The sequence below is a fragment of the Lepisma saccharinum genome, chromosome 1 (assembly GCF_977018435.1).
Source record: "Lepisma saccharinum chromosome 1, izLepSacc3.1, whole genome shotgun sequence".
Lineage (NCBI taxonomy): Eukaryota > Metazoa > Arthropoda > Insecta > Zygentoma > Lepismatidae > Lepisma > Lepisma saccharinum.
In genome coordinates, this window is record NC_139229.1 from 5,019,785 (window position 1) to 5,032,096 (window position 12,312).

Below are 12,312 nucleotides of genomic sequence, written 5' to 3' on the forward strand. Positions count from 1 at the left end.
AAATCATTGATATATTAGGGAGATCTGTTTTGCACTCCGTGGTAGCAGATATTATTTTGCTATTATGGTTGATGAAACTTGTGATGTATCTATCCATGGACAATTAATATTCTGCATTCGAACTGTGAATAAAAATGTTGATATTTTTGAGGAATTCATGGGCTTTTATGAGATTCCCAACACTGAGGCCAAAACTTAAAAAGGGAGAGAGTGAGCCATTCATTCATTTATTTCAGTGATCAGAGCCCCCTCAATAATTTTGACAAGTCTGCACCCCTGGTGTACAGTAAACCCTCTAAAGCATGTACCGGTATTTGCACTTAAAACCATTTAATAGGAAACCTTATTCCTCTCAGTTGAATAGTTACAGTGTTTTAAAAAATGTGCAATTACATCTGCACTTGTGACCTAGAGGTCGCTTCTGATCCATTATACTACGATAAATGCTACGCAAATAGAGTCAGTTCTATCCTTGAGAAATGCCATAAGATCTCTCACTTTACACGGTAGCATTTTGGTCATGGCGTAAAAAGCTGTCCTTAAGCAAGTAGTGAAAGTTTATTTTGAGACTGAAATAAATTATAAATTAAGTTATGGAAGAAAGATGAATTGAGGATTCCACTTCGGTACACTTCCTCATATATTTTAATTGACTTCACTTTGTTACATTCAATATCATGAAAATACATTTGTTGTCTACATTCTGAGATAACGTATTTGTATTCTTCACATATATATTTCAGGATGCTGTTAAGAAATTACTTGAGAGAGCAGATTACATGGGTAAGGAACGAATTCCTACAAGTTTCGTGAAGTCTGTTCTAAATTCATCCTCTGCTGAGCATGCAGAAAAGATCATAGCCCTTCTCGAAGGTAAATAGGTAAATACTCACTTGTGTTATCTAGTAGAGTTGAAATAACTTATGTATGCAACAATACTTCCTGCCCCATAGGTGGTTAAGTATCTTTAGTTTATGGTATTGCCACTGGAGGTTCTAGGTTGAGTGCTATCTTAGGCTCACTTTAGATGGAAGCATTTCCTTTAACATTTTTGCTAGCATAATGTAAATGCTTCCAAAAATCATATAGCAGATAGTACTGTACACGAAAGCATTTTATGTAATATTTTGGTTAGTTTTTGCGATTACAATGTATAACATATATACACAACACAAAAGCCTCGTCGAATTACACCATCTATGGTAAGTTCCCGGTATTCACAATTGAAACAACTAAAATATTCTTCCATATGTGTACTGTTTACGTTATGAAGTATGTATTTAAGCAGTGCCATTGATTTTGAAATATGTAAAGAAACTCCAACTCTACAATTTGGTGCTGTGAGAAATGTTTCTTGCGAGGTAATAGGCACACTTTTGGCCAATTAGTTTAACCTTCACCTTTATTGTGCGTCTGAAAACAGGAACTGTTGGTACCAGGGGCATATATTCAGGGCTGTCTAAGCTATCTGCAAAGCCCAGTCTCAAGAGACTAAACTACAAGAAATAAAATCTGTCAGAAAATATGCATAAAATTGTTCATTTCAATAAGACCATAACCTGAGTTTTTTAAGAGTTGGAAACCTTGCCACATTTCTTTGAATTCGCAAGGCGATGCTCCCCTAGCTCCAGGGGGTGATGGGCGTAGCAGGAAAGTGCCCGTTGCTTTCAAACGTGACAGAGCTTCTCGTAAACAACTGCGTCAGTGTTGCGAACCCATTGTTCCCGGCTGAAATTCTACCAGAATGGGGAATTTTCAAGTGAAACTATTACAGAAAGGGGGCAAACTGTGGCAAATGATGGGAAAATTACCTTCTGAACTTATCAAAACAAAACAGATCAATGTTGCAAACTCATTGTTATCAGCATGCATTTTTCTCAGGAACGGAAGGGGATAGAGTGGCATGTGTCAGGGATTTTATCCTCTGCCAAGAACATCATTGAACACTTGCAGACAAGTTGGAAAAATGGTTGTAACCTTCAAAGAACCAGAGTGGGTACGATACATTGGTGAGGAGAAATCTGTTTGCTGATCAGCAATGGTGTATGAGTGGAGCTAAAAATAACCAAAATGACATAGACCACCAGTTCTAGTCGAGATTGCATCGAGGGATGTTCAAGGTCCCTTGGTGTGCAAAATTTATTACAACGAAAATCCTCTGTATAAAGTACCGAATGAATTCTATTTTTGTGAATGATGTGTGCTATGTTGTGTAGTGAACTGAGATGAGTGACATAATTAACAAACTATTTACTTGGCTTATGTATGTGGATAAGCTTCAAATTGTTGTTGATTTTTGCACAGATAGGCTAATTTGGATTGGACCTACGGTTTAAAGTAGGAACTGAACCACTATGTTCCTCCGCTGGCTATCAAACTAGTAACCTTTAGTTTCAAGGCGATGACATTACAAATACACCAAAGTGGGGTCCCAAACTTGAAATCGTGAAAATAAGTAACTTTAACCACCCTAAAAGAAAGTAAGAAATTTATTTCACAATGTGGGCCTCTTTCTTGAAAATTTTTAATCCTTTCCTAAACGTTTTTCTTTTAATGATGTAGTGTACATTTCAGTGGCGTATGCTGGTTCTAACGAGTGGGTAATCTCCGACCCTTGATCCTCAAACTCCAAAAGTTTCCGTGGAATTTATGTCAGGATCCATATTGGATTTAGGAATATTGTGTCGGTATGTTTGTCTTATTGCTACGACCACAATCAATTAATTCTCGTTATTGCAGTTTAATATACGTGTAGAATTTCAAATAATAAAACAAGACAGTATTATAAAGCTATAAAAAAACAACCTGTGAAATATAAAATGAAAGACGTGCACTAGTGAAATACAAACCCGCAATATTAATTTAAGTGCAAAATTCAGCTTACTCCAGGACCCGATTATTTGTGCTGTACCACATCCAAAGCACGCTGTTTGTCCAGTTGCACGTCAATACGTGTCTGTGCGAAAGATTGCAGCTTAACAAAGGAAGTTATGTGACTTTTGGATTTTTCATGTTTGGCACAAGCGTTGCAAAGATTACAGTATCCGCCACGCGTCCATACATTCTTTTCAGCCCCGAAAAGAAAGCACGGCCAACAAAAAAAGCAAAGCTTATTAACACTTATACTTCCTGTCAACCATGGTGTTTTGTCATAATTTGCTTGCGAAAATGCCTCACATATTCCCGATTTTTGTCTTTGTGTGTAGAAATAAGTTCAAGCGATGACACTAGACTATCTGTATTAACAATTTGCAACTTCTCCTGAAAAGATCTTGTTCCAAAAGGTTTCGCCAGCAAATCTTGTATCACATCCATTACCCTTTAACGCAGCACTATCACGACAAACACTAACACCTAAATAAATAATAAACACGAAGCACAGCACGAAGCCAACGACTACACGCATTCAGTTTCACGCGCCAAACTTCTGTTGTTGTGTTCCTGGCTCAGAATGAAATTCCCTATGAATGATAAAAAAAATTCATTTCCGAGCTCCAAATGACAGGTTTTAAAAGTTCGAATCATTGCAGGCCAGAGCCAGAATTTTATTTCGGGATGGGGATCATCCCTTATTAGCAGCCGCCACATAAAGTTGAAACAGTGGGGTTAGAAGTCCTGAAGATGAATCTCAGATTATTACAACGTATTATGCAAGGTGTTTAATCCTGCTAATGAAGTAAAATTAATTACCACTATACACTTTTTAAATTAGATATTTGTAGGATTTCGGGGAGGGGGGTTTTAGCCCCCCGAGTCCTCCACCTGAATACGTGCCTGATATGTTTCTTTCGTTTTTTTTGTTTAATTCGTTCATCTTCATCACTATTAATCTAAAGAGGCGGTATAGCAACTTAAATTAACACACACACACACACACACACACACACACACACACACACACACACACACACACACACACACACACACACACACACACACACACACACACACACACACACACACACACACACACACACACACACACACACACACACACACACACACACACACACACACACACACACACACACACACACACACACACACACACACACACACACACACACACACACACACACACACACACACACACACACACACACACACACACACACACACACACACACACACACACACACACACACACACACACACACACACACACACACACACACACACACACACACACACACACACACACACACACACACACACACACACACACACACACACACACACACACACACACACACACACACACACACACACACACACACACACACACACACATATAATTCATTTTTGAAGATTAGAGAGGAGAAACAATCACTATTTTTGTAAATACAAGGATGGGGGGAGTCAGCATATAGGTGCTTTAATTGCTTAAGCTTTGAATTTTAATTTAGTTTGCGTCATCTTCAATATTTAAGCTTTTCCCTTTTGATAAATTTATGTTCAAGTAACAGAAATCAGCAAGACAGAAGCAAATGTAAAGTGAAAATTAGCGTAGAATTGGTTTTGCCCATGTTATTCAATTTTCCTGTTCTTCGCACTCTACCGGGTATGTTTTCCCTAGTTCAGCGGAGGGAACGGTAAAGCTCTGAAGGTTGAGAGTGCGACCGGTGGACTCTCACAAGAAAGAGCTTACCCTGGGCACGGAATCACCGCGCCTGAGAAGCAGTTTTCCTCCCCCTCTTTCCTTTCTCCTCCTTCCTCGCCAAGGGTTGTAAGGAAAGCGGGAGGAATGACGTCAGGGTGAGATTCCCTGACGTCATTCCACCGGCTGGAGAAAGGTTCCCGGACATTCGGCGGCAAACGATTGGAAGTATTCGCGCGCTGGAAGCAAAGAAATATATGCATCGAAATTGGTTTGGAAGAATATTGCGAAGAAATGTATATATAGGCTATATATATATATTTTTTAAAAAAAGAAATACAGCCGGGTCATCTGCGATTACCTAGATGACCCAGAGTATACGCCGCTGGTACATTTTCGTATTTTACTTAGGAGGTATATGTTTTAAATCACAACATAACATTACTTCAAAACACCAAAAAATGAACAAAAAAGCCCCTCTCCCACCAGTAAATTTCTGTACATTCAAACACCACGATATGGTGAAATAGCCCAGGTTTGGAACCCAGTATACGCCACTGGTTGGTACGTTATCCCGAGGACAGTCCTCTTAATTCAATCTGAAAAGAGGGCATTATCCCCATTATTCTGTAATATTTTCACCATGGTCAGGTTGAAAACTGCACGTTCTGATTTCTGGTGATAAAATTACATAAACATTATGTTACAGAAGAAATGGAGCACTTATTAAAATTATTGTAATAACGTGGCTAGTTAAAACATAATCTTATATATTACCCTGAAAATTTCATTTGTTTTTCATATTGCCTGCTTATTTACTCATTACGTTAAGTGTGTGTTCGTGTGCGCTCCCCTGTGCTTTGCACGCCATGAAGGCATATAGAGGGTGTGGAGTTAGGGCCCCACACTTTCTTGATCACGGAACAAGACAACTTTGATGCGATTAGCACCATGCCCCTTACTGTCTTTACCACTCACCCCCTAAAGAATTTCCTACAGGTACCCACTTTATACGATGCTGGGTGGGCAACAGAGCTGCTTTAACAGGTGGAAAAATCCCAGTTCTACCCAGCAGGGGATTGAACCTAGGTCTCTCACAAAGTAGTCAGATGCCCTAACGACTAAGCTATTGTGGCTCTCATTACATTAAACATATATCTAATTCATTTGTTTGAAATTTTCATTTTTTATGAGCTTGGGTCAACCAAAGTAATAACGAACTACAGTATTACTATTATTATTTGGTGATTCCTAATTTCAATTTTTAATCCTAAAACATGAATGAGGGCAAGTCCTCTCACTTTCAGCAATTTTCTTTTTCTTAAACCCTACAGGATGGTGAGAGAGCCCGCTCAGTATATGATGTCAAGTGTACAATTTGTTGAGAAATTTTACTAGCTATTAAAAAAAAAAAAAAAAAACCTGGCAAAAATAAAGTAGTAATGACTTAGCTAGCAGTCAACTTAAATACATAAAAATCAATAAATTCTCTCTTGATTTCAGATGATGTTGATAATGAAGATGCGAAAAAATATGAAGAATCCAATTCCAGTGGAATTTGTACTCTTGTATAGTAGTTTGTAATGTACAAATTAGAACTAAACAAGAAAAAAGACATTCTAAAGAAACATGCTGTGATATGCCACACTTGTGTAAATAAAATTGACGTGTGTGTGTTGTTACAAGTTACTTGAAAATAAAAACTATGAAGTTTGAACTGGGGTTGCATTATTATGTGCACAAGTGAGGTTTCATGCAAATATGGTTTAAATAATGTGGTTAATGACTTGAGAAAATATAATTTAGGACAACTTTAAAGTCATTCTATATTAGAATCCCTCATTGACCACTTTCTCTCACTCAAATGTATACAATTTAATATCATTTTAATGTGACAATAATCGTAGATGAATATACAGTTGAGACTGCTTTATACGTGACTCAGTTCTGCGTAATTCTGTTTTATATGTAAAAAATTATAATTTTAAAATGTGTTAATTAAACCTTATTTGTACTTAATCCATTTATATGCAATTTGGTGTTATACGTAATAATTTTCATGAAATATAGTTGATTTGTACGTAACCAAGCTACAACAATGTCACAGAAGCAGGTCTTCTGGGAGCATGCGGTGAATCTGTCAATTGTGGGAAAAGAATTAGGACTTTCTTTCACTTCAGATCTAAGAAATGTAATATAAGGTTAGTTGAGCGCTCTCGTGTAAAATAAATACTTCTCCTATATGAAGAAAATTTAGAATGTAGAAATGCTCATTAATATCGTCCCAGAGCAACCTGTCGGATGGGCCGCATCAGAGAAGGAAGATTTTAACCTGCTACTGGGCCATGGATAACAAAAAGAGGAAAAGTTACACACTTGATCAGAAAATAAAATTTATATGGGAAGTACACTATAATCCGGATAAAACTAATAAAGTGTAATGTATTCAAGAATCAAACTTTTATATTTGTTACGTTATGAGTTTATGATAGAAATAACCTGTATTATACTGTATCTTGTTTTCAAAATAGATACAATTGGAGTATTTTAATAATGATATGACATGGTATCTAAATCTGATTTGTAGTTCCTATGTTATATGTATTATTTTCTCTTCACCTTGACATACATATAGCTCAGGCTCAACTGTATGTAAACTATCCACCTTGGTAGTTTCAGCCCACAATCCTCTATTTCATTTTCACCGTGTATTGGTAAGATAAACTACATTTTAACATGGAGATGATGACTGTGTTCACTCAATGTTCAATTTCACTACGTCTTTCCCTCGGAGTCCATATTTGAGGGCTCACTACCACAGACAAATTACGGTTAATGCGTACTTATGAGTTTCAAGTGTATACCACTCGTTTTGCCTGTTCGAGCAATGACGTTCTCAATTCCATACGGTATCAGCATCATCTGTGTGAACTATTTGCCAGAGTGAAATCCTCTTCCTGCAACATTCTATTGTGTATATTATCATTAAGAATCTCAATAATTAACATAGGATCACTCCATGCCAAATCAACTGGGGTCTGAACCTTGACATCTCAGAAATTGATAATTGTTGGTACAGTGGTAGTACCAGTAAAGTTGACGAAAACTGCCAAATTTCAGATTTTTTCGGCTCTTACTTTTTGAGTTATTGACTTTCAAAAATGCAAAAATCCAAAAATTTGATGACATTTTGAAATCTTTAAACAGCTGAAAAACTATTTGACCTAGAGAGCTCAAATTGGTGTCATTCCCTTCTGCTTTAATTTGAAATGCAATATCGGTATGGTATTTGAATTTTGTGATTTTTAAAAAAAGTTTTGATAATCTCAAAAACACAATTTTAATTTTTTTTTTAAAAAACAACATGATTTGAAGACATCAATTGACTATTAGTGTGCAAAATTTCATAATGGGATGGACACAAGTTCCCATGGAAATTAAATTTTTGTGTTGTAAAGTGTGCGAAATTTGTTGACTTCCGTGTTATAACCACAACTATATGCTGAGTGGTTGATGTTGAAGTCTTCATATTAGTCTATTTTATAATTTTTGGACTACACATATGAAAATTCCTCAAATTTATCATTTTTAATATCAGACAAGCAAATTGAAAATGTATGAGGGGAAGTCGTTAAGTAACAGGAATTTTATTTTAAACTTCATTGAGATTTATGCACAATGAAAATTTTTGTTTCATCACTCAAAATGGTTCCATAAAGGTGTCGTCACAGTAGCTGCGCAGTAGCTCGTGCAGCATGTCTGCTCCACTGTTGACTTGCACTGTAGAAGAGCAACAAAGTGTTTTTCGTTTTTTGTGGTTATCAATTTCATATCAACAGCCACTCTGGTCTTCCTAATTAGCCACAAGTGGCAGAAAAGTGATACTGAACAACAAAAATTAAACATTGAAAATAGGCACATACTATTTTCCCATCTCGTGGGCAAAATTTCAGAAAACCACTTCTACAGGGTGTCCCACAAACGGCGCAACTGGGAATTAAGAGTGGTTACTTTGTAACCGAAAACATACATAAGTCATACATCAAATGTTAGCCCTGTCCAAGTAGATATTTTTAAACATAGAAACAACAAACGGGGTGCAGTGTTGTTCATGCAGTGTTGCCAAATGTAAGTGAAAGTGTACATTTATTTTTCCACAAAGCATAGAAAATTGAATGTCAAACATTCGTACGGAAATTTGGACGTCAATTTCCACCTTGGGTAGGTGGACTAATTCACCATCTATAGTTCAGAGAAGAAAACCGATCATTTTCGCGTATAGCCAATCCTGAAATGCTTCGTAAAGGCGTACCGGTCCAAATGGGTGTTTTAAAAAAATTATGAGGTACAGTGGCAACACTGTTGATGTTTGAAGGCAACAAAAGGTGTGTTTAGTGATGGTCTATGACATGGAAATACTGGAAAAAGGAAAAAAAGAAAATGAAAACGAATGAAATGCCAGGAGTAGGTAAGTAACACTTTTTTCACCATAATTTCCATTTTCCAAGATTTCATACTTGATTTTAATTATATTGAGTTTGGCAACAGCGTACAATTGCCTCGCTAAATGGTCGGCTTCTCGCTTTCTGATTAGTTATTCGTAAATACCTTTCAATTTTTTTATAGTTCATACTAACAATTGGAAAGTATGGTATAATCATTAAAAACTGACAAATATAAATTTAAATTAGTTACCAATCGCTGAACCAATGCAATATTATAGCATATAAGTTCCTCAGGCATCATCATCATACATACAGTTTAAAGTGGGATCTGAAGAACTGTCATGTGCCTCCACCAGGTATCGAGTCCGGGACTCCATCACAAGGTGACGACCTTACCACTACTCAATCGGGGAGGCTAAAAAGTTGTAAAAGAGAGAATGCGTTGGCATCCCTTGAAGTCATTTGCACCCTATTAAATCAATATTGATTTCAGTCTGTAAAAATGGATCTAAAAATATTCTTGCTCGCAGGTTGTTTTCTGTAATGCATTAAAATTACCAGAGAGAGAAGTAACACTTTTATTAATTGATTTTGTTTTAAATGTATGAGCAAGTGTTGAGGAAAAGGAGTGTGCACAATTTATGCTGTTGGTTTATTGTGAGATGAATGAATTTATTGTGTAATGTATTTAAATAATATATTATATTGTATATAATATGCATTAAAGAAACTTTGAATACGTACACAATTTAGTGTCCACGTCGCTCCATGTTGCATATGTGGGAAACACATATCGTGCATGAGTTACACATGTTAATGTAAAAGGGAATTATATTTGGAATGCATTTATCAAGCATTACTATCTCTCAAAAATAGTTTGAGTACATGTTTTCCATTATTAATGTGAAATTGAACGTGTTGAAAAAATAATTTAGATAGTTTGTTCGAAAACAAATGCTTTAGCACCAACTTCTATCACCTTTTTGCATAATTTACAAGGGTAATAATGTCTTTGATACTACTACTACTACTAATAATAATAATGTTTGTCCCGGGTTCGAATCCCGGCTTGAGCATGGATGTTTGTGAGTGTCCATTCATCAATTTCATCATATCATTCATCCCCAACTTCGAAAATTAGCCAAAATTACACAAAAGTTGAAGTAAAAATAAAGCAAATAAAAAATATTGTGATCTCAGGAAAAATGTCATCAACATATGAATGCCTGCCTACATGTGTGCTTCAGCTTCTCTGCAGTTTTTCCAATAATTCTGAAGAAGAGCACCCTACCGAGATTTCTTCTTTGTAACCTTTGAATATGGTATTCTGCACCTTTTCTCTCTTCGATCTTCCATTTCTTGAAGGTTTACTCTTCCAACGAAAGTAGGCGGGCCATTAGCACCCCTCCCTTCCCTCACGTTCCTGCCAAAATGAGGGGGAAAAAAAACTCCAACCACCAGGAAATACCCTGTCCCATGTAAAGGGTTGAGACTGACTTCGCCTATTTATGGCATTTGGAAAGAACATTGCCAAATTTTATGTAAATAAAACCAAATATCAAACCATTTGTGATAATGAAAATTTGAATGAATAGATTATGAAATAAACCTTTGAAAAGTGTCCCATAAAAATTTCAAGGTCGTAAGTCCAATAATTACGGAGAAGGAGTGGAATTGATTGCTTCTTTCAGAAGTAAACTGGGAAACACAATCACGATGTGAGTTGGATAATTATTTTTCAACAAAAATAATGAATTTCAGCTATGACACATTCCCACATGACAGAAAACACCTTCCAGATGTTCAACAATGCTAGAGGAACTAATTTCTGTAAGTAGTATCTTCTGCAAAAATCAAGAAATGTGTGTTTGTGCATAGTAAACATTTCCGAATATCCTTACATCCTGGTGCTTTAATTTGAAACCAGTGTGCAACATGTCTGCACTGCTGATCAAACCCAGGAGCCCTTGAGCATGCATGTTTGCATCTCAACAACTAGAAGAGTTGTGTGGAAGGAAAGTGGACAATTTTCCCATACTTCACTCTCAAAACATGTTACCAAACATCTTCCACTTCTGTAACTCAGTTAAAATATCTTTGTGATTTAAAACAACTACTAAACCCTCATTCTTATATCAACGGGGAAAGAATGTTAAGTTTTACATCTGCATTACTTAGGGCCGGTTGCACCATCTCTGCTTAACGTCTTGTCCCCCCACTTAACACCATTTTGCAGTTGTTCAATGTTCGCCTAACGTTAACTAGCACTTAAGGTCCCGTGTAACGTAAGTGGCAGTCGGGGTTCTGCCTAATGTGTTAAGTGCCGGATAAACATGGAAAAGCAGTACACTGTGCAGCCAACAGATACGTGCCGTACCTGGTATAATCTGTGTTTGCACTTTTACAGTTCATAAAATGGCAAAGTCTCGATCAGCTGTTGTAAATTGCGAAAGTTTACTGCATGATTTGCATTACCAAACAACAGCAAGAAAGGCAGATTTGTTAATTATCCCAGGAACAGCAATAAATAAACATTTATAAATATATGTAAAAAGGTAAAGTGTTCCCCTGTGCTTAGCACCACCCATGAAGGCGTATAGGGTGTGTGGGGGTAACGCCCCACACTTTCTTGATCCGCTCGTGAGTGGGGGTGATGTGATCAGCATAACTCCCCTGACCACCTTTACCCCCCAGGGTTTCCCCCAGGTACCCATGTTATTCGACGCTGGGTGGGTGCCGGGGCCGCTTCCATCGTTAGAAAAGTTCCCGGATTTGAACCGGCCGGGGATCGAACCCGGACCTTTAGCATGGTAGTCAGACGCGTTACCGACTGAGCCACCGAGACCTCATAAATATATGTGCAAAAATGAATATTAGGTGGTCATTTTCGTGTGTATTCCGAAAATATATATTGATATTAGCATTAGCAGTTTCACTGTAATTTCGTAAGTAGGATTTGAATACATGTGGGTACAGATACATATATTAATAAAACTACCATTCCAGACTTCCAGGTTAAAGTAATGCTTTGATGCTTGCAAAATTGTATTAAAATGGCATTCTAAATAAATGAAATTGTGTTTGCTGTAAAATTTTTCCTCAACCAAACACAATACACAAAATGTACACCATGCAGCACTTGCTTTTTCGCAATCATAGTGATTTGTAATCTTTAAAATTAAAACACGTGTAATATTATTAGTCACTTCAGTCTCCATTGGTGTGAATGTAACATTGCAAATAAACAAGTAACGTGTTGTTTCTGAACAA